Genomic DNA, 23,521 nt, shown 5'->3' on the forward strand with positions numbered 1-23,521 from the left:
CCAGATGGTTTCATGTCAAAAGTCTAGCAAACCTATAAAGAGGAATTAGTACTTATATTACCCAACCTGTTCCAAAATGTAGAAAAAGAAGGAAGACTACGCAACACGTTCTATGAAGCAAACATCACCTGATCCCGAAACCAGGAAAAGACTCAACAATAAAAGTAAATTATAGACCAATATCACTAATGAATATAGATGCAAAAATATTCAACAAGATCCTAACAAACAGAATCCAGCAACACATCAAACAAATTATACATCATGACCAAGTTGGTTTTATCCCAGGGTCTGAAGGCTGGTTCAATATCTATAAACCTATAAGTATAATTCAGCACGTAAACTAATCAAAAACAAAGACCATATGATTCTCTCAATTGATGCAGAAAAAGCTTTTGATAATATCCAGAGAACACTTAAGAAAATTGGTATAGAAGGGACATTTCTTAAACTGATAGAGGCCATCTACGGCAAACCCACAGCCAATATAATATTGAATGGGGTTAAATTGAAATCATTTCCACTCAGATCATGAGCCAGACACAGCTGCCCATTGTCTCCATTGCTCTTTAACATTGTAATGGAAGTGTCAGCCACTGCAATTAGGGAAGAAAATGTGATCTAGGTTATCCATACAGGGTCAGAAAAGATCAAACTTTCCCTCTTCACAGATGATGTGATTGTATATCTGGAAAACAATAGTTTTGTAGTTTTTCTACTACAAAACTCTTAGAAGTGATCAAGGAATACAGCAGCGTCTCAGGTTACAAAATCAATATTCATAAATCGGTAGCCTTTATATATACCAACCATAGTTAAGTTGAAAAAACAGTTAAGGCCTCTATCCCATTCACAGAAGTGCCAAAGAAGATGAAATATTTGGGAGTTTATCTAACAAAGGCCGTGAAAGATCTCTATAAAGAGAACTATGAAACTCTAAGAAAAGAAATAGCTGAAAATGTTAACAAATGGAAAAAGATACCATGCTCATGACTGGGAAGAATCAACATCGTTAAAATGTTCATACCACCAAAAGCAATATATAATTTTAACGCAATCCCTATTAAAGTTCCACTGTCATACTTTAAAGATCTTGAAAAAACAATACTTCGGTTTATATGGATTCAGAGAAAACCTCGAATAGCCAAGAATTACTCAGAAATAAAAACAAAGCAGGAGGAATCATGCTACCAGACCTCAGACTATACTACAAATTGATAGTGATCAAAACAGCATGGTACTGGCACAAAAACAGAGAAGTAGATATCTGGAACAGAATAGAGAACCAAGAGATGAATCCAGCTACTTACCATTATTTAATCTTTGACAAGCCAATTAAAAACACTCAGTGGGGAAAAGATTCACTATTTAACAAATGGTGCTGGCTGAACTGGCTGGCAACCTGTAGAAGACTGAAACTGCACCCACACCTTTCATTATTAACTAAGATAGACTCTCACTGGATTAAGGATTTAAACTTAAGACATGAAACTATAAAAATACTGGAAGAGCGTGCAGGGAAAACCCTTGAAGAAATCGGTCTGGGCAAGTATTTTATGAGGAGAACCCCCAGGGCAATTGAAGCATCTTCAAAAATGGGACCTGATCAAACTAAAAAGCTTCTGCACAGCCAAGAACACAGTAAGTAAAGCAAGCAAACAGCCCTCAGTATGGGAGAAGATAGTTGCAGGTTATATCTCCGACAAAGGTTTAATAACCAGAATCTACAGAGAACTGAAATGTATAAGCAAGAAAAGAACAAGTGATCTCATCGCAGGCTGGGAAATGGATTTGAAGGGAAGCTTCTCTGAAGAAGACAGGCGTGCAGCTACAGACATATGAAAAAATGCTCATCATCTTTAATCATCAGAGAAATGCAAATCAAAACTACTTTGAGATATCATCTAACTTCAGTAAGACTAGCCTATATCACAAAATCCCAAGACCAGAGTTGTTGGCGTGGATGTGGGGAAAAGGGAATACTTCTACACTGCTGGTGGGAATGCAAATTAATACATTCCTTTTGGAAAGATGTTTGGAGAACACTTAGAGATCTAAAAATGGATCTGGCATTCCATACTATAATTCCTCTACTAGGCATATACCCAGAAGACCAAAAATCACATCACAACAAAGATATTTGTACCAGAATGTTTATTGCAGCCCAATTCATAATTGCTAAGTCATGGAAAAAGCCCAAGTGCCCATCGATCCACGAATGCATTAATAAATTGTGGTATATGTACACCATGGAATATTATGCAGCCTTAAAGAAAAATGAAGACTTTACCTCTTTCATGTTTACATGGATGGAGCTGGAACTTGTTCTTCTTAGTTAAGTATCCCAAGAATGGAAGAAAAAGTATCCAATGTTGTCAGCCCTACTATGAATCTAATTTATGGCTTTCACATGAAAGCTATAACACAGTTACAACCTAAGAATAGGGGGAAGGGTGAGAGGAAGGGGAGGGAGGGGGGAAGATGGGCAGAGGGAGGGTGATTGGTGGGATTACACCTGGAGTGCATCTTACAAGGGTATATGTGAAACTTAGTAATTATGGAATGTAAATGTCTTAGCACCAAGTACTAAGAAAATGCCAGGAAGGCTATGTTAACCAGTGTGATGAAATAGTGTCAAAAGGTCTATGAAACTAGTGTATGGTGCCCCATGATCACATTAATGTACAGAGCTATGATTTAATAAAAAAAAAGAAAGAAATCTCTTCATATTGAGTATTTCCCTTGACAAATATGAAGTGACCATCCTTATATTTCTTTACCTTTGTTGGTTTAAATCCTATTGTATCTGCGAATAAAATTGCATCCCGTGCTTTTTTTCTTATTTCTGTTTGCCTGAATTACAGATGTCCATCCCTCACCTGAAGTCTGTTTTTATCCTTTAAGGTAAGTTCAGATTCTTGTCGGCAGCAGATATCTGATCTAAGTTTATGTATCCAGTCAGCCAACCTGTGCCTCTTTAGAGGACAATTTACACCATTCACATTAATTGAGAGAATTGATACGCCTGGTAGTGTTTGGGTATCAAGTTTTTCAAAAGTCCAGTGGACGTTTTTAATCCTTTCACCACTGTGGAAATTGGGTTTTGTTCAAAAGTTTCTGACTGAGTTTACTTTGTTAGTGGAGCATTGTGCTTGTCATTGTGGAGGATGGGTCTGAGAATATCCTGGAGAGCTGGTTTAGTTATGGCAAATTTCTTCAACATGTTTATGTCATCAAAGTATTTGATTTCTCCATTACAAATGAAACTCAGTTTAGTAGGATACAGGATCCTGGGCTGAAAGTTGTTTTGTTTTAGGAGATTGAAGGTTGATGACCATCCTTTTCCAGCTTGAAAAGTTTCAGCTGAGAGATCTGAAGTCATTCTAATATTTTCCCCTTGTAGTTTATGATTTTCTTATATATGGCTACTTGCAGAATTTTCTCCTTTACATTAACTTTGGCAAAATTAATTACAATGTGTCTAGGTGATGATTTATTTGGATTGAGCCGTGCTGGGGTTCTGAAACTGTCCGCTATCTGAATTTCAGTATCTCTTGCCATGCTTGGGAAATTCTCCTCAATTATATCGTGGAGTAGAGGTAGAGCATCAGTGCCTTTATGACCATCCTCTTCTACTTCAGGAATTTCTATAAAGTCAAATGTTTGCTCTTTTGGAGTGGTCCCACAATTCTCTCAGGAAATGATCCATTTTTGCTCTCCACACTCTCTTCATCTTTGAGAGTTTGAGAGCATTCAAAAGGTTTATCTTCAGTGTCAGAGATCCTGTCTTCTGCCTGCTCCATTCTGTTACTGGGGGATTCTACTATATTTCTCAGATCTTTGAGAGCTGCTAATTCTTGCCTCAATGTCTCAAAATCTTTGGAGATTTTGTCTTTGAATTCATTGAATTTTTGAGACATCTTTTGAATTACTCCTTGAATTTCTAATTCCAACTTTACTTCCATTCTATTAATCTTATTTGCTATCTGTATTCTGAACTCAATTTCTGATATTTCAGCATTTTTTGTTAACGGTATCTTCTGTTGTACCTCCTTTGTCATTCCTTGCTGGAGTTGATCTACTCTGATTATTCAGATTGCCAGAGTTTTTCTGCGATTCTGCCACATGATAATTTTTCTCAGTTTGGTTATAGAAGCTGGTAAGGTAAAATTGGATTGAGGATCCTGGAGTTGTAATTAACCAGCCCTTTATCAAAGAGCTGGGACTGATGAATGTGGTTTTTCCCCTATAGCTTTACAAAGGTCCCATTCAGTACTGTAGCCTCAGATTCTGGGGACCTGCTTGGTGTGATGGGGCTAGGTGACTCTGTCTTTTATTTGATTAGTCTCTTACCAATCCTAGTGAATTAGTGGCTTTGGGATGAAATCTCAGCTGGGGAGAAATACAAGCAACTAAGACACCCCATAACCCAGTAGACAACAACTGGAAGTGGAGAATCAGACCCTCCCACTGCAACGCAACCAGGGCTCAACCTTGGAGGGTTCCTAAGTCAAGAATTCCAAACCAATTATCCTGGTCAGCACAATCGCAGATCAAGTGGGAGAGTTTAAAATGTGTCCAGCAACTAGACAGCAGGCATCCACTGGCAGCTAAAGTGTTATTCTCCATGGTTCTCTGTGGAGTCAGAAAGGCCCACCCAGGAAAAGAGTTAGTTCAGAGAGGCTGGTGCCTCCTTCCCCAGCTTGCACCTCCACCATGCCCAGCCACTGGTAACCCTCTGCGGCTGTGGCCCTGTTCCCTTTGGTGAGCAAATGCACCAGGGATTTGCACCTGCCAGAGTCAAAGGGAAGTTAATGCCTCCTTAGCCCAGCTGCCACACTCTGCCACCAGCCAGCAGCAGGAGCTAAAGCCTGACTCCCTCCAGTGCTCAATGGAAACTGGGGAGTTTCTACCCGAGTTTGTTCCAAGCCAGAGGTTAACAATGCAGTGAATGTTTTTCTCCCTCAGAGAATGCACCTCTGCCCCAGCTGCACTGCTCCTCTGGTACCCTGCTGGGCAAGGTCTATCTTCCTCTGGCATCCGCAGAATTGGGGAAGTGTCTTCAAAATTTGGTCCAGGTGAGATCACTCAAATATCACTGCTGCTGCATGGCAGGTGCCTTGCAATGAGTTCCCAAGCATCTGACCACTACTAATATGCACTTTTGCCCCCCCCCCCCGTTCCTTTCACCACTGCTACTGGATTCACTGTTTCAGCATAGCTGAGCTTCTGTGGCCCATGCAATGTCCAGCTCCAAGCAATGAACCATGGACACTCTGATCTCTGCAGGGCTTGAGCAGTTCTAGACCACCAGGGTAGGAGGTAAGGGTGGACTGGGAGTTCACAATGGCAGGGAAAATATTTGTTCTATTTTTATGCCAGGCAAGAGAATTCTCAGGTTCACAGCAGGGTCTCTCTGGAGAAGGAGTCCCAGCCTTCAGTGACTCTCTCCCATGGGGCGAGACAACAGGTCTTCAGTTCAGTGCTCACTTTTACAGATCATACAGCAAGCCACTCTCTTTGGGGAGGGAATGGACTCGTGTCCTCTTTGGGATGGGTTTTGTACCTGAAATTTGCTTCCTTGAAGTTGCAGCTTGCCTCAGCAGAGATGATGTGCAGTTATCAATCTTCTCTCTCAGCTCAATTCCTGACCTTCAGCTTTATTGGGTTCTTTATGGTCTTTATCTCTTCCTCTGAGTGGGAGCTTCTGTTTACAGCTGGCTGCAGTTGACCCTCTTTCCGGGGTCCCAGAGAGTTTGTTAAAGCACAGATAGCTGAACTCAGTCACACCAGACTTTTTGATCCAACAGGTGAGTGGTGAAGTCTAAAAATTTGCATTTCAAATAATGATACTGATACTGTTGTTCACAGCACCTCATTCTGAGCACCACTACTCCAAAAAGAACATATTACTGTATTGAGGAAATTTATTCCAATCAAGGTATAAGATAGACTGTACAATGCAGCATTTGCTCATAAGTAATAAGCAAACAGTAAATTTACAATACAGCTGAAGACGGCTGCTGGTGTGCCGGTCTGTTTCCTAATCTGGCTAGTGGTTATACAGGTGCAGTCACTTTATGAAATTTCACTGAGATGCACACTTCTGATTTGTATGCTTTTCAGTATGTGTCATAATTGAATAAAAACTACTTTTTTTTGACAAGGGCTGGATTCGAACCCACCACCTCCAGCATATCGGGCCTGTGCCCTACTCCTTTGAGCCACAGATGCTGCCCTAAAAACTACTTTTAAAAAAGGAAAAATAAGAAATATACAGTTCCTGTTCATTGAAGTAGCCTTATTGAGGAGCACTTGTGGAGACATATATATATATATGCATTAATGAATCTTAGCCTTAACCTATTGTAAGAAGAAAAAAATTTTCACAGATTTTCACTGCCAGTGCTTAGCTATATGTCCTTGCCCCAAAATCTACTACATGGTCTTAGTACATGTGATGTTCTCAATATTTGCAGATGAAAGAGACACAAAACAGAAAATTAACTAAAACACATTTTCTGGCCATTAGAAGAGTAAAAGAAAGGATGTTGGTGTTTTCTAATGGAAAAATGTAGTTCCAAAGGAGCAGTCACTTGCATCTTGAATATTAAAAGGCAGTGACAAACTGTGATACGTGCAGTCACCCAGTAGTTCCTGGAGAATGGAACTGAACTTCTTCTTTTCACATTCCTTATAAGAGGTGCTTTGCCATTTCCAAGAATTGGAGAGTCACAATAAGTCACAAAAGGCGTTGGCCTGAAGAAACTCGCACTTTAGGAGCAGGTAAGATTTGTGCATTAGAAGAACACATGAGTTGGTGTGTGAGGCCTTGCACTGCCAGGCCAGTAACAGCCATCTGGCTTCACTGGCACCTGTGAATTACCCAGCACTGCTGGGCAGGAGGCAGGCTGATTCTCTGCCTTCTGTTACCTAGGCAATTATTTACAGTTAAGAAATCACATTTTACCTCCCTTTTAGCATTAAACAGCAACTCCACTGAAGTTATAGTGATTGGACTGAACATTTGTACAGAGCAATGCCATTACAAAGGCGTTGTGAGGGCTCAGATTTTCTGTGAGCTCAGCTCCCGCGATGAGAAGTCGGAGAGAGAGCTTTATCTCCAGGAGTAGTAATTAGTGTGATGTGCTGTGATCACCCTCTGGTGTTAGGACTATGAAATAGCAACAACATTTGACCTTGGTGTCATATCAAAGCAAATCAGACAAAGCTGAAGGTAGATGGATTGACCTAGAGTGCTGTTAGGTAAGAGATTAAAAGATTACATCACCACATATACAGCCTGCCAGGGAGGAAGGAGGGGGGACAGGAGGCTCAGACATAGGATGGCTTTTATGTGGGAGAGCTCTACAGTTGTTTCCGTGATTTGGCTATCTAAACATAGAGATCTGTAAAGTGCTGGGTACTCAGGGGCATCACTGTTAGGCTGCCCAGAAGGAGCTCCCAGTGAAGTGGACAGCAGACAGAGAGAAGGCCTGGATCTGCCTCTTCAAGCCTCACTCATGCTGCTGAAAGTATCGACTGAGAGGAATGAATCCCTTCTATAAAATAAACCCTAGGCCATTTACTCAAAGTCATTAGGTCATACATCTAGCTCTATCTGTCAAGTTAAAGGTTTGGGGAGGTAAGTACTACCAGAGTCTATGTCTGGTTTTAGCCACCAATGGCCCCTCACTTGAGTACTGGGCTGTGGTGGCCAGCACTGTCTAGCAATGTCCTCAGCCCAGCATTGTTCCAGAGTGTTTTTGCCTTACTGGTGTATGTCTTGATTCACATTTTCTTTACATTACTATGGCTGCTTTCTGGTGTTATTTTATTAAAATTATAAAGAGCCTCCAGCTGCCTCCAGCCTTAACTAAATAGAACTAAAAAGGTCATTTTTTTGTCTATTGTTATTTCTGTTTCCAATTCTAATTGTTCAGAGACACAGAGCACAAAGGATTAAATATAGAACTCTCTAAGTGGGACCACAGGCTTGGTCCTGAGGGATAGGTCCACCCATCCCAGTGCACTGACCTGCCGCAATCAATTGGCTTCAGCATCAAGGACCAGACACTGGGTCTTGGAGAATTCATCTTCCGCCTATTCACCTGTCTACATGCACATATGCATATGCATACACACACCCATACACACATGTATGTACTGCCTCAAAGTAAGTTTTGTGTGAGAATCACATAGCAACATGCATAAAGCACTTAGAATGAGATACACATAGTAAAGCTGAATAAACAGCAGATGTCATTATTATACATTCTTCATCTATCAGCTCACGTGTCACTTCCTCATGGAAGCCTCCTTTGATCCTTGGAGGTTAGATTCCTTTACTGTGTGTTTCTAGAAGACTTCTGCCTTTCCTTTAAAGCACTGATATAATCTGAAACTTAGATCCAGAGAGCTAAGGCCATGTGTGTCTTTTCTTATTACTGCATCTCCAGTGCCCAGCACCTGTTAGGTGCTCAGTAAATATTTGTCAGTATAGGTGTATGAATCTCTGAATCCCTCTGAAGCATTCTGCTGAGCAGAGAAGGGGGCAGGGAAAGGAAGACACCTGTGTAACTCCTAGAAGCTAAGAATATAGTTTAGATTCAAACACTCTGCCTCTCAGGTCATTTCCAGCCTTTCAATCTGCAGCACCTGGGCTCAAGAGCTGCTCCATTAGAACTAAAAGGGGACCTATCTGGAGGCTGCGAGACCACTGCTACTTAACTGTTTGGAGCTTGGTATACATGAAGCACAAATGTCCTCCAAAGCCAGCTTCTGGGACTGCCTGACCTTGAAGATGTGGGATAAGGCTGAAGCTGCCTAGTGTGTGAATTTGGCCTCTGGGGTCCCTTTTCCTATCATCACCTTTCAAATATCAGCAATAATTGTCCTCTTCCTTAAGGTCAGACCGAGTGCTCAGTGGTTCTTCTTCCCTGTGCCCACCACACTATCTAGGAGCAGTAGCCTGAAAGAGTCCCAATACTTAAGCTAGTTCAACAGCTATTTAGGTGAGTTTGGCTTTAGATTTTCAATTGTATCCATTCATTCATGCAGACTGGCTGAGCTTATCTTTGAATGTTGCCTCTAGAATATGGATGGCACTGAGAAAATCCTGTTTGGAATATATAATATGTAGACTACAAAGAGGAAGAGATGATGGTGAAAATAACTTCAGGCTTAAAGATGAAGACTCCCAGTTTCCTGTGGGCTGTCATTCCACAGGGAATCAATCATGGTCCCCTGAAGCTTCACCACAGGGAATCAATAGTAGTCTTATAGGGAACAGAGACAAATGGTGAGGCCTTTGTAGCACCTGAGTATAACCATGGGATGAAAGCATCCGAGTGCTTTTCATCATCCACAACTAGAAAAGGACTGAGATGAAGTAGGTACCAATAAATTTGTAATTAACTAATGAAAGTCCTTTGGACTGGAATCTTGCATATATTTTTGCTTTATGTTGAGATCGCTTTTACAGGGAGATAATTCTCTTCATCATAATAATTATGTGTACAAAATAATTGTTCTGTGCATGGAGATAACCTGCACAGGCACTGTGTGCTCAGTTTGGTTTCCACAATAGGTCTATGGCACAGGTGCTACTGGCAGTTACCCCACAGATGAGCAGACTGCGGCTTACAAAAAATTATGCCACTTCTGAAGGTCACACTAGCAACCAGATCTATGTGACTCCAAAGCTCAGATTCCCAATTACTCATAAACCTACAAATTAAGGAAATCTCACAAAAACTTTGGGATTAGTAACTTAATAATAAATGACCTTATTGCTGATATTTATTTTCACTTTCAAAATAGTCAGACCGACATTTTAAAAACAGGCTTTTCAGGTTAGTGGTTATTATTCCCCCTTAAAACCAGAAAAATTTTAGGAACTGTAACTAACCAATCATTGTTTGCTTCTTTACTTAATGTCCTTTAAAAGAAGTCAACTATATAATTACCATTAGGACCCCTGTTAACACAGAAGGGAAGGATAAAACCCATCGTCTGGAATTTCTGTGGCAGAGAAAGTACCAAATTATTATGGCCCTCTAAATGAAAGTGCTATTATTTGATTTATGGCAAATCAAATAAAACACATAATAAAGTAGCATACTTTAGAAAATGAAGATGTAGGGACCAACACAAAATGCACTCTTTCCAAATCTAAGAATATGAGGGAGTGGGGGGTACAAAGGGGCATAAAAAGCTTTTGGTGGTAATAGATACATAGTGATGTTTTAATGGATGTGTATATGTGTTAAAATGAACAAATTATATACTTTTTGTAAGTTTGACTGAATATCAATTATATCTCAAGTAAAAATATATACTTTATAGAAAATTTTTTTTTTTAGAGATAGAGTCTCACTTTGCCGCCCTCAGTAGAGTGCCATAGCGTCACAGCTCACAGCAACCTCCTGCCTCAGCTTCCCAAGTAGCTGGGACCACAGGTGCCCACCACAGTGCCCAGCTATTTTTTTGTTGCAGTTTGACTGGGGCCAGGTTTGAACCCGCCACCCTGGGTATATGGGGCTGGCGCCATACTCACTGAACCACAGGCACCGCCAAGAATTTTTTTATATATCATATGGAGTCAGTCTCAGTTGAAGTTTTTGAGGCCACAAGTTAGAGATATATTTAAACCAATTGACATTAATCTATATATGATTGTACACTGACATCAAACTTTCCAGTTCACCAGATTATTCACATACTTTTAAAATTTGATTTGACAATTCTGTATACAGGGAAACTGAAACTCAAAGAGAGTAAGTTATTTATTCAAGGTCCTGAACCAAGATTTCAGGTTATCTGACTTCAAATCTAATATTCTCTCCTTTTAAAAAGGTTGACTTCTATGTGACTGTGTCTTTCTTTTCAATAGTAATGTTTTTAAAAGCATAATTTCTTGTCAACATGAGCCTGGTCAGAGTAAGACCCACGGCTTAACCATACTAAACTTGCACCATTGTAATTTCCAAATGGAGTCGTTTACCTTGAAGTAAACAGTAAAATGAAGCATCTAAGTTCTTTTCTCTATATTTCCTTTTCATAGAGAGAGTACAATTGGCTATAAATGTCTACAAAAGATATTGTAGCTATTTTCAAATAATTTAGAGAGTTTGTCATTTCATTCAAGTCTGAAAGTAGGACCCCGATTTTGGAGAGCCGTTTGATAAAAACAGGATTCTGCAGCCACAATGCACAGGACCAGATCTTTGCCTCTAAGTAAATGTTGATGTTCTATTTCTTTTTGGGAAAACAAAACGAAAAATGAAACTAGAATGAGAATGTAATATGAAACTCTGTGGCCATTCAAATAATGTTAAAATGTTCTATTAAAGAAATTTAGAACTGACACGTGAACAACAATTTTTGTAAAATGCTTAGGATATGCTAAAGGTCAGTCAGTGGAGCAGAAAGGGCCAGGTGCAGTTTCTCCGGCTGTCGTGGGTTTACCTTAGTTGGCACCAGCACTGCTGCAGCATGCCCAGCTCATGGCATCACAGCTCACAGAAGCCTCAAATTCTCATGCTTGAGTGATTGACTCTCTTGCCTCAGCCTCCCAAGTAGCTGGGACTACAGGTGCCTGCCAGAACACGTGGCTATTTTTGGGGGGGTTGTAGTTGTCACTGTTGTTTGGCAGGCCCAGGCTGGGTTTGACCCGCCAACTCTGGTGTATGTGGCTGGTGCCCTAGCCACTGAGCTAGAGGCACCGAGCCCTACCAAGTACGTTTTAAAGTAAAAATGGACAAAATAATTAGAAATATTATGTATTAATCTCTAAAGAGGTTATAATAAATGCCCAGATATGCCTCAGTGTCTACAGAATGCTCCTACAAGCTACTACCTTAAATTCATACTGCTTTTCATTAATCACCAACATCTCTTATAGAAGACATAGTTTATATATTTTTCTATTCTTTTGAATTATTGGTTTTATGGGGATTTTTTCCTACTTATTTTCATCATGAATATATAATATTGTTGGCGCTCTAGGAATTAAACTATGAACATTTCCTTAAAAATGTTGTCAAATTCAGGAGGTGCCTGTGGCTCAGTGAGTAGGGCGCCAGCCCCATATACTGAGGGTGGTGGGTTCGAACCCAGCCCCAGCCAAATTGCAACAAAAAAATAGCCAGGTATTGTGGCAGGCACCTGTAGTCCCAGAAACTTGGGAGGCTGAGCTGGAGGTTGCTGTGAGCTGTGATGCTACGGCACTCTACCGAGGGCGACAAAGTGAGACTCTGTTTCAAAAAAAAAAAAAAAAAAAGTTGTCAAATTCAAGACAGTTATCTTAAATCCAACTTTCAACAACTTGTTCAGGAGTTGCAGACTATATCTTATTTAGTATCAGCGGAATAATAACAGATACATAAATGTTTGTATTTAGATAGGTGTCTGTGTCTTCTTGGAAGGAGATCATTGGAATATCATGGGGTGGTGTGGTTCACTTGACCCATTTTCTTTAATATGTAAATGAAATTGCAGATTCTTAGGAAGCAAGTGCTGTTTGTATATATAGAAAGTTAATTTTATTCATTAAAGGGCTGTTGTTTTTCTTTTTTGTAGTATTGCTACCAGCAGTGCAGTTTCAAAGGAGCTCACCAGACTTTTGAAAATACCTGTTGACACTTACGACAATATTTTAACAGTCATAAAATTAAAACATTTTCACCCAGTCTTTGAATACTTTGACTATGAGTCCAGAAAAAGCATGAGCTGTTACATACTTAGCGAAGTTCTGGATTATAACACAGAAATTGTCTCTCAAGACCGGGTAAGAGAATACCTACCTGCTATTTTAGGGGAACAGACTGTGTAATTACAATTTTTTTTTTTTTTGAGACAGAGTCTCATTTTGTCACCCTTAGTAGAGTGCCATAGTGTCATAGCTTACAGCATCCTCAAACTCTTAGGCTCAAGTAATCATCTTGCCTCAGCCTAAGACTATATGTGCTTAATGCAACGCCTGGCTATTTTTAGAGATGGGGTCTCACTATTGCTTAGGCTAGTCTGGAACTCCTGAGCTCAAGATATCCACCCTCCTTGGCCTCCCAGAATGCTAGGATTACAGGTGTGAGCCACTATACCTGGCCTGTAATTACAATTTTAGATTTGGAGACCCTAGACACTTGAGGTGGGTGGGGAGGGTAATTCATTACTAAAGAAAAGTTACAAGTAGTTAACTCATTTATATAAATTAGAAAACTGGAAATGTATAAAGAAGAAAGATAAAACCCTTAAATTCCCACCAGGAAGAGAATAACCATAGTTGGTGCATCTCTTTCCAGATTTTTGTTCATATCTCTGTGTGTTGACATGTTTTTATCTACTTTATCACCAAAAAAACAAACAAACAAACAAAAAAACAATATCTTCTGGTACTGTTTTGTAACTTTACACAACTGGAAGCAGTTTTGACATGGCTTATGTGCTGGTGGTGCCTCAGTGGGTTCTTGTGTTTTTCATGTTGTAGGTGAATTCTATAATGAATTTGGTGTCCACGTTGATTCAAGATCAGCCAGATCAGCCTGTAGAAGACCCTGATCCAGAAGACTTTGCTGATGAGCAGAGCCTCATGGGCCGATTCATTCACCTTCTGAGATCTGAGGACCCTGATCAGCAGTACTTGGTGTGAGTTAGCTCTGACTGTAGCCCCATTCAATTTCTGATGCTCTAATTTCTCTAGTTGCTCTAATTTCTTTTGAAGAATTCTTGAGAATTTCAGAAAAGCCTGTCTTTCATTTAGTTGTCCCATAATTATTATATATTCATTTTCTTTCTGAACTGTACATTGCTTTTAGAAATGTTTAGTTGCTTATCCCAATAATAAACTTTAAAATATAAGCAACATAATCCTTATATTCAATTTTATTTACTTTTCCAAGTTTTACAAATGTAAGTTGTATTTTTGGTCACATCGAAAATGTATGTTATAACTGGGTTATAGCTTTCAAGAATATGGGGAAAGAGGAGAAGGAAGGGAGGGTGGGGAGGGAGGGGGGAGGTGGGCAGAGGGGGGGTGATTGGTGGGATTACACCTGCGGTGCATCTTACAAGGGTACACGTGAAACTTAGTAAATGTAGAATATAAATGTCTTAACACAAGAACTAAGACAATGCCAGGAAGACTATGTTAACCAGTGTGATGAAAATATGTCAAATGGTCTATAAAACCAGTGTATGGTGCCCCATGATCGCATTAATGTACACGGCTATGATTTAATAATAAAAAAAAGGTTAAAAAAAGGCAGTAATTAAAAAAAAAGAAAATGTATGAAAAATTTTAAAATTCAATTTGCCTTTTCCTTAATCCTTTTTTCCTTCCAAAAAACAAACATAAGATTTTCTCTTTCCTTATCATTATTCCTCAATAAATCCTTCTGAAATGAATAAAACATGTTGCCTGACTAGTGACATGGGTGAGTGGTACTGGGTAATTTATTTTAATACAGAGTAGCATGATTGGCTGCTTTAATCATTGTTTGCAAAAGTAGTTATCCATTGTTGGAGGTATAAGGCTATTAGTTTGCTATAATTAAAAGCACTTTGGTTCTGGATATGCCCTATCTCTTTCTGTTGACTTTCTTTGTTATAGTTGACACTCTTGTACTCCTTCATAATTAGTGTGAAATAAGAGGCGACTTCTGTTAGTGTGATAGTCTTTGACTTAGTGACAAACATTCCTAGCCCTGTGGTTTCATTTTCCACAAGTTCTGTACACAGTGGCTGACTTGTCAAGTTTTTTTTTCTTTTTTGAGACAGAGTCTCACTATGTCACCCTCAGTAGAATGCCGTGGTGTCACAGCTCACAGCAACCTCAAACTCTTGGGCTTAAGTGATTTTCTTGCCTCAGCCTCCTGAGTCACTGGGACTATAGACGCCTGCCACAATGCCCTGCTATTTTTTGGTTGTAGCTGTCATTGTTGTTTAGCAGGCCTGGGCCATGTTTGAACCCACCAGCCTCAGTGTATGTGGCTGGCGCCCTAACCATTGAGCTACAGGCATCGAGCCAACTTGGTCAAGTATTTTAACTATTCCCCTTATACAGTAGAAGCTCTGTAAATTGACCACCCAAGGACTGTAACAAACTGGTCAACATATGGAGGTGGTCACCATAAGGAACTAGGCCTCCTGTACTGATATATACGTGGGTGCATGTCTAGTCTATGAGCATTAGGTAAACTTAAGGAGGTAGTCGATGTAGGGAGGTTGTCAACTATGGAGGGTCTACTGTATTTCTGCTTGAGATTGTGTGTATGTATGTTTGTGTTGTCATTTTCTGTTGCATACCAAAGTACCAAATGTAGTGGTTAGGAAGTATACCTTCTATATCTGGCTGATTCCTGGGTGCAGAGACATTTCAGGACAAGGTCATTAGCTCTCTTACCCATCTGCTGCAGCAGAGAAATTCACAAAACCTGAATGTGTCACTCCTTGTGTCACACATATTAAAAATTATTTTATGTAGCCAGGTGTTCTGGCAGGCGCCTATAGTCCCAGCTACTTGGGAGGCTGAGCCCAAGAGTTTGAGGTTTCTGTGAGCTATGACGCCATGGCACTCTACCAGGGACAAGAAAGTCAGACTCTATCTAAAAGAAAAAGGTAGTTTATGAATTCTATGGTTTTCTTTTTTTTTCTTTTATTTTCTTTTTATTAGTATTAGATCATAGCTGTGTACATTAATGCGATCATGGAGCACCATGCACTGGTTTTATAAACAGTTCGACACATTTTCATCACACTGGTTAACATAGCAGTCCTGGCATTTTCTTAGTTATTGTGTTAAGACAATTATATTCTACATTTACTAAGTTTCACATGTACCCTTGTAATTCTGTGGTTTTCTTATAATTTTTCTGAAACAGCCATTTTCATAATGCCTTATTTATTTATTTTTATTTTCTTTTTATTATTATTATTATTTTACAGGAGACTCACGTAGCAAGCTTTCTGGGGAAAGGTCAAAGCTCAGGAGCTGGGTGCCGCAGAGGTTGCTGGGTCCTGGGCCTCGGCCGGTGCCATTGCAGCAGCTCTTGCCTCCTCCTTTAGTCTTTGTTTTTCCTCTTTGAGGCTCTTAGCAGCTCTTGGAAGCGGGCGCTCCTGGGGTCCACATGGTAGCCCAGGCGCTGCTGGGCCTCATCCTGGAGCCGGGCCCTTCTCTCCTTGTCTGTCTGGGCCTTCTCCCAGCACTCCTACTGCTGCAGCCGCCAGTTCTCCGTCATCTGTGGCATCCTGCAATGCACTCTGCAGTGTGCCACTCTCTGGCCCCAAGCTTCTCCTGGGCTGGCTGCTGCACCCTCAGCAACTCCTGCATGGCTGCCAAGCTTGGGTACCCCTTGCGCTTTTCGGCCTCTAGCTCCCTCAGTTGCTCCTGTGACGGCCACAGTGACTCCAGGGAGACCCCAGAGGCTGTGCCATGGCGCCGACCGAACTGCCATCGAGGGGTCAACGAGTCATCTGAGTCTGGCCACCAGGGCCAGGGAGAGCGGCGCGGGGGTGGTGGTGCCCGGTAGCCACGGGAGCCCGGGCCCAGGGTTGCCACCAGCCCGAGCGGGCCACCCTTTTAAAGTGCATTGTCATCTGCCTTGAATGAAAGGGTCTTGGAGGCGAGCAAGATGGCAGCCCAGTAACAGCTTCCTTGCATCTGGGCACCGTGAGTCTGGGGAGATAGGACTCCAGGCATCTCTGGCTGGTGGGAACTGCCTATCATCACTCCTATGAGGATACAGGGAGTCAGCAAGAGACTTCTGGACCCCAAGAGGAGGACTAAAACACTGGAAAACCGGCAAGTGGTCGCGTGTGTTCAATCCGTCTAAACCCGCCCACAACTGTAAGTTCAGTAGCAGCGAGACTGCAAACCAGAAAGGCCTTACCTGTGAACTGTTTTGATGTCCTTGGACTTGGCACTGAGTTGAACTGCCTTGGGGAAGGCCTGAGCGGGAGTGCGGAGAACTTTGGCCGTTGTCTGGGGCCCCAGTCTGAGCCACTGAGCCAGACGGAGCTAATAGTGTTTGGCGGTGGGTCACACGGATCCATTGTCAGTGATCTGCCCCGGCAAGCTCCGCCCTCAGGGTCCCAGAGCTAGAAACGGGTGGGAGCTGGTAACCCAGCAACCAAGTAGCCTAAGGGTGGGGTCTGAGCCGCCTTGCAGCCCTAACCCTCAGGGGCAGAGTGAGACCGGTTTTAGCACACTGAGTAAGTGGATAGCCACTTCAGCAGCGATTCCAGTGAGAAAGCTGGGAAAGCTTCTGCTCAGCAAGTTTACAAGTTCAAAGTGCCTTTTAAGTGGGCTGAAGAGAGATTTAGGGTGTCTACCTGCTGGGGTTTGAGAAATCAGCAGCCTCCAGTCGTATCAGAACTGTGACTAACATCTCATACCCCAGAAGACTACGTTTTGGTTGTGTATTTTTTTCTTTCTTTTTTTGTTTGGTTGTTTTTTTCGTTTGTTTATTTTGATGTTGCTGATGTTCTTTTGTTTTTTTAATTTCAATCTTTTCCACACAGATCCCTTTTTCTTTCTCAATTTTCCTAGTTTAATTATAATTTCCCATTGCTGCCTTTTTTAATAACTTCGACTTCATTTTTGCTAGTGTTTCTACCGATATAATTTGGTTTTTCACCCAATTTTATCCCTGTAAAGTTTTCTGTTTGCTTGTTTTGGTTTGATTTATAGCATTTTTGTCTTTCCTCTCTACTTGGTGGAGGTGGGGTACTGTGTCTGATCAGGTTAGCAAAGAGCTGCTGACCTCAAGGGAACCACGCAACTGGGCACCCCCAGAAGGTGGGGTTTTTTAAGGTTGTGTCAAAGTACCCTACTGCACACCTATATTGCCCTGTCTCCCTCTTTCTGTGCCTCTCTTCTTATTGTCAATATTCCTTATACCCACCCCCTCTCCTTTCTCTATCTTTCTTTTTTTCTTATCACTCCTCCTTTCTTCCATCCCCTTTTTTTTTGCTCTTCAACCTTCTCACCCTTCTGGTCCTGTAACCCTTAGTCCACAGGCACAAGAACTTAAAGAGCAAGAGGAAGTGAAAGGAAAATTAGGGCAAGGAAACAGATAAAAGAAATCATTCATGAGGAAGAATCAGCAGAAAACTCCAGGCAACATGAAGAACCAGTCTAGAACAACCCCACCAAGGGACCATGAGGTAGCTACTGCAGATGATTCCACCAGTATAGAAATGTTAGGAATGACAGAAAGGGAATTTAGAATACACATGTTGAAAACAATGAAAGAAATGATGGAAACAATGAAGGAAATTGCTAATAAAGTGGAAAATAACCAAAAGGAAATCCAAAAACAGAATCAAATAAGAGATGAACGATATGAAGAATATAAAAAGGATATAGCAGACCTGAAGGAACTGAAACAGTCAATTAGGGAACTTAAAGATGCAATGGAAAGTATCAGCAACAGGTTAGACCATGCAGAAGAAAGAATTTCAGAGGTAGAAGACAAAGTTCTTGAGATAGACAGTAAAAGGGGCAGAAAAGAAGAGAGAGAAAGCAGAACGTTCACTGTCAGAATTATGGGACTTTATGAAGCGTTCCAACATACGAGTTATAGGAATTCCAGAAGGGGAAGAAGAATGCCCCAGAGGAATGGAAGCCATACTAGAGAATATTATAAAAAAAAATTTCCCAAACATCACCAAAGATTCTGACACACTGCTTTCAGAGGGATATCGGACCCCGGGTCGCCTCAACTCTAACCGAGCCTCTCCAAGACACATTGTGATGAACCTGTCCAAAGTCAAGACAAAAGAAAAGATTCTGCAAGCTGCCAGGAGTAAGCGCCAGTTGACCTACAGGGGCAAATCCATCAGAGTTACCGCAGACTTCTCTAATGAAACTTTCCAAGCAAGAAGACAATGGTCATCTACCTTTAATCTACTTAAACAGAACAATTTTCAGCCCAGAATTCTGTACCCTGCTAAGCTAAGCTTCAAAATTGACGGAGAAATCAAATCATTTACGGATATACAAACATTGAGGAAATTTGCCACAACAAGACCAGCTCTACAGGAAATACTTCAACCTGTTCTGCACACTGACCACCACAATGGATCAGCAGCAAAGTAAGAATTCAGAAATGAAAGGACAGAACCTAACCTCCACACTGATGCAAAAGATAAAACTAAGCAATGGACTCTCTCAAAATAAGATGAATAGAATACTACCACACTTATCAATTATCTCAATAAATGTTAATGGCTTGAATTCCCCACTGAAGAGACATAGATTGGCTGACTGGATTAAAAACACAAGCCATCCATTTGCTGTCTGCAAGAAACACACCTGGCTTCAAAAGACAAATTAAAGCTCCGAGTCAAGGGTTGGAAGACAATTTTTCAGGCAAATAGAATTCAGAAGAAAAGAGGAGCTGCAATCTTATTTTCAGATACATGTGGATTTAAAGCAACTAAAGTCAAAAAAGACAAAGATGGTCACTTTATATTGGTCAAGGGAAAACTACAACAAGAAGACATTTCAATTCTAAATATTTATGCACCCAATTTAAATGCTCCCAGATTCTTGAAACAGACCTTACTCAGTCTGAGCAATATGATATCTGATAATACCATCATAACAGGGGACTTTAACACACCTCTTACAGAGCTGGACAGATCCTCTAAACAGAAATTAAACAAAGATGTAAGAGATTTAAATGAGACCCTAGAACAACTATGCTTGATAGACGTATATAGAACACTCCACCCCAAAGATAAAGAATATACATTCTTCTCATCACCCCATGGAACATTCTCCAAAATTGATCATATCCTGGGACACAAAACAAATATCAACAGAATCAAAAGAATTGAAATTTTACCTTGTATCTTTTCAGACCATAAGGCACTAAAGATGGAACTCAACTCTAACAAAAATGCTCGACCCCACCCAAAGGCATGGAAATTAAACAATCTTCTGTTGAATAACAGACGGGTGAAGGAAGAAATAAAACAGGAAATCATTAACTTCCTTGAGCATAACAACAATGAAGACACAAGCTACCAAAACCTGTGGGATACTGCAAAAGCAGTTTTGAGAGGAAAATTCATCGCTTTAGATGCCTACATTCGAAAAACAGAAAGAGAGCACATCAACAATCTCACAAGAGATCTTATGGAGTTGGAAAAAGAAGAACAATCTAAGCCTAAACCCAGTAGAAGAAAAGAAATATCCAAAATCAAATCAGAGATCAATGAAATTGAAAACAAAAGAATCATTCAGAAAATTAATGAAACAAGGAGTTGGTTTTTTGAAAAAATAAATAAAATAGATAAACCATTGGCCAGACTAACTAGAAATAGAAAAGTAAAATCTCTAATAACCTCAATCAGAAACGATAAAGGGGAAATAACAACTGATCCCACAGAGATACAAGAGATCATCTCTGAATACTACCAGAAACTCTATGCCCAGAAATTTGACAATGTGAAGGAAATGGATCAATATTTGGAATCACACCCTCTCCCTAGACTTAGCCAGGAAGAAATAGACCTCCTGAACAGACCAATTTCAAGCACTGAGATCAAAGAAACAATAAAAAAGCTTCCAACTAAAAAATGCCCTGGTCCAGATGGCTTCACTCCAGAATTCTATCAAACCTTCAAGGAAGAGCTTATTCCTGTACTGCAGAAATTATTCCAAAAAACTGAGGAAGAAGGAATCTTCCCCAACACATTCTATGAAGCAAACATCACCCTGATACCAAAACCAGGAAAAGACCCAAGCAAAAAGGAGAATTTCAGACCAATCTCACTCATGAATAGAGATGCAAAAATTCTCAACAAAATCCTAGCCAATAGATTACAGCTTATCATCAAAAAAGTCATTCATCATGATCAAGTAGGCTTCATCCCAGGGATGCAAGGCTGGTTTAACATACGCAAGTCCATAAACGTTATCCACCATATTAACAGAGGCAAAAATAAAGATCACATGATCCTCTCAATAGATGCAGAAAAAGCATTTGATAAAATCCAGCATCCTTTTCTAATTAGAACACTGAAGAGTATAGGCATAGTTGGCACATTTCTAAAACTGATTGAAGCTATCTAAGACAAACCCACAGCCAATATTTTACTGAATGGAGTAAAACTGAAAGCTTTTCCTCTTAGAACTGGAACCAGACAAGGTTGTCCTCTGTCACCTTTACTATTCAACATAGTGCTGGAAGTTCTAGCCAATACAATTAGGCAAGACAAGGAAATAAAGGGAATCCAAATGGGAGCAGAGGAGGTCAAACTCTCCCTCTTTGCTGACGACATGATCTTATACTTAGAGAACCCCAAAGACTCAACCACAAGAATCCTAGAAGTCATCAAAAAATACAGTAATGTTTCAGGATATAAAATCAATGTCCACAAGTCAGTAGCCTTTGTATACACCAATAACAGTCAAGATGAGAAGCTAATTAAGGACACAACTCCCTTCACCATAGTTTCAAAGAAAATGAAATACCTAGGAATATACCTTACAAAGGAGGTGAAGGACCTCTATAAAGAAAACTATGAAATCCTCAGAAAGGAAATAGCAGAAGATATTAACAAATGGAAGAACATACCATGCTCATGGATGGGAAGAATTAACATTGTTAAAATGTCTATACTTCCCAAAGCAATCTACCTATTCAATGCCATTCCTATCAAAGTACCTACATTGTACTTTCAAGATTTGGAAAAAATGATTCTGCGTTTTGTATGGAACCGGAAAAAACCCCGTATAGCTAAGGCAGTTCTCTGTAACAAAAATAAAGCTGGGGGCATCAGCATACCAGATTTTAGTCTGTACTACAAAGCCATAGTGGTCAGGACAGCATGGTACTGGCACAAAAACAGAGACATAGACACTTGGAATCGAATTGAACACCAAGAAATGAAACTAACATCTTACAACCACCTAATCTTTGATAAACCAAACAAGAACTTACCTTGGGGGAAAGACTCCCTATTCAATAAATGGTGTTGGGAGAACTGGATGTCTACATGTAAAAGACTGAAACTGGACCCACACCTTTCCCCACTCACAAAAATTGATTCAAGATGGATAAAGGACTTAAATTTAAGGCATGAAACAATAAAAATCCTCAAAGAAAGCATAGGAAAAACACTGGAAGATATTGGCCTGGGGGAAGACTTCATGAAGAAGACTGCCAGGACAATTACAGCAACAACAAAAATAAACAAATGGGACTTCATTAAACTGAAAAGCTTCTGTACAGCTAAGGACACAATAACCAAAGCAAAGAGACAACGTACACAATGGGAAAGGATATTTGCATATTTTCAATCAGACAAAAGCTTGATAACCAGCATCTATAGAGAACTCAAATTAATCCACATGAAAAAAGCCAACAACCCCTTATATCAATGGGCAAGAGACATGAATAGAACTTTCTCTAAAGACAACAGACGAATGGCTAACAAACACCTGAAAAAATGTTCATCATCTCTATATATTAGAGAAATGCAAATCAAAACAACCCTGAGATATCATCTAACCCCAGTGAGAATGGCCCACATCACAAAGTCTCAAAACTGCAGATGCTGGCGTGGATGTGGAGAGAAGGGAACACTTTTACACTGCTGGTGGGACTGCAAACTAGTACACCCTTTCTGGAAGGAAGTATGGAGAAACCTCAAAGCACTCAAGCTAGACCTCCCATTCGATCCTGCAATCCCATTACTGGGCATCTACCCAGAAGGAAAAAAATCCTTTTATCATAAGGACACTTGTACTAGACTGTTTATTGCAGCTCAATTTACAATCGCCAAAATGTGGAAACAGCCTAAATGCCCACCAACCCAGGAATGGATTAACAAGCTGTGGTATATGTATACCATGGAATACTATTCAGCCATTAAAAAAAATGGAGACTTTACATCCTTCGTATTAACCTGGATGGAAGTGGAAGACATTATTCTTAGTAAAGCATCACAAAAATGGAGAAGCCTGAATCCTATGTACTCAATCTTGATATGAGGACAATTAATGACAATTAAGGTTATGGCGGGGGAAGCAGAAAGAGGGATGGAGGGAGGAGGGTGGGGCCTTAGTGCGTGTCACATTTTATGGGGGCAAGACATGATTGCAAGAGGGACTTTACCTAACCATTGCAATCAGTGTAACCTGGCTTATTGTACCCTCAATGAATCCCCAACAATAAAAAAAAAAAAATATAGAAAGGGTCTTAATATTTTTCTGAATAAGAAGCTATGATATACCAGTATATCAGTATATAACTAGTATGTTAACATTTTCTGAGCACATCCCTTGTGGTAAGTATTGGTACACTTTATATGTGCTATTTAATCTTCCCAACAACCCTATAACCCTATAAGAATTATGATACCCATTTTTGAAGTCAAGTTTGTGGCCAAGAGAAGGTAAATAATTTGACCAGGGTCATGCAGGTAGAATCCTTTTAAATATGAGTCTGTCTGTCTTATGTCAGAGCCTGCATTCTTATCAAAACAGCTCTGCTGACCAAGTTACAAA

General features: G+C 40.3%; 2 pseudogenes; one reads left to right on the plus strand and one right to left on the minus strand.

Moving 5' to 3' along the window:
- Window positions 1-8,761: 8,761 nt before the first annotated feature.
- The window catches only part of LOC128580937 (vacuolar protein sorting-associated protein 35-like), a 71,861-nt pseudogene continuing 57,101 nt past the window's right edge, over window positions 8,762-23,521 (plus strand).
- On the minus strand, window positions 15,985-23,432 carry LOC128582458 (growth arrest and DNA damage-inducible proteins-interacting protein 1-like; annotated as a pseudogene).

The sequence above is a fragment of the Nycticebus coucang genome, chromosome 3 (genome assembly GCF_027406575.1).
Source record: "Nycticebus coucang isolate mNycCou1 chromosome 3, mNycCou1.pri, whole genome shotgun sequence".
NCBI lineage: Eukaryota > Metazoa > Chordata > Mammalia > Primates > Lorisidae > Nycticebus > Nycticebus coucang.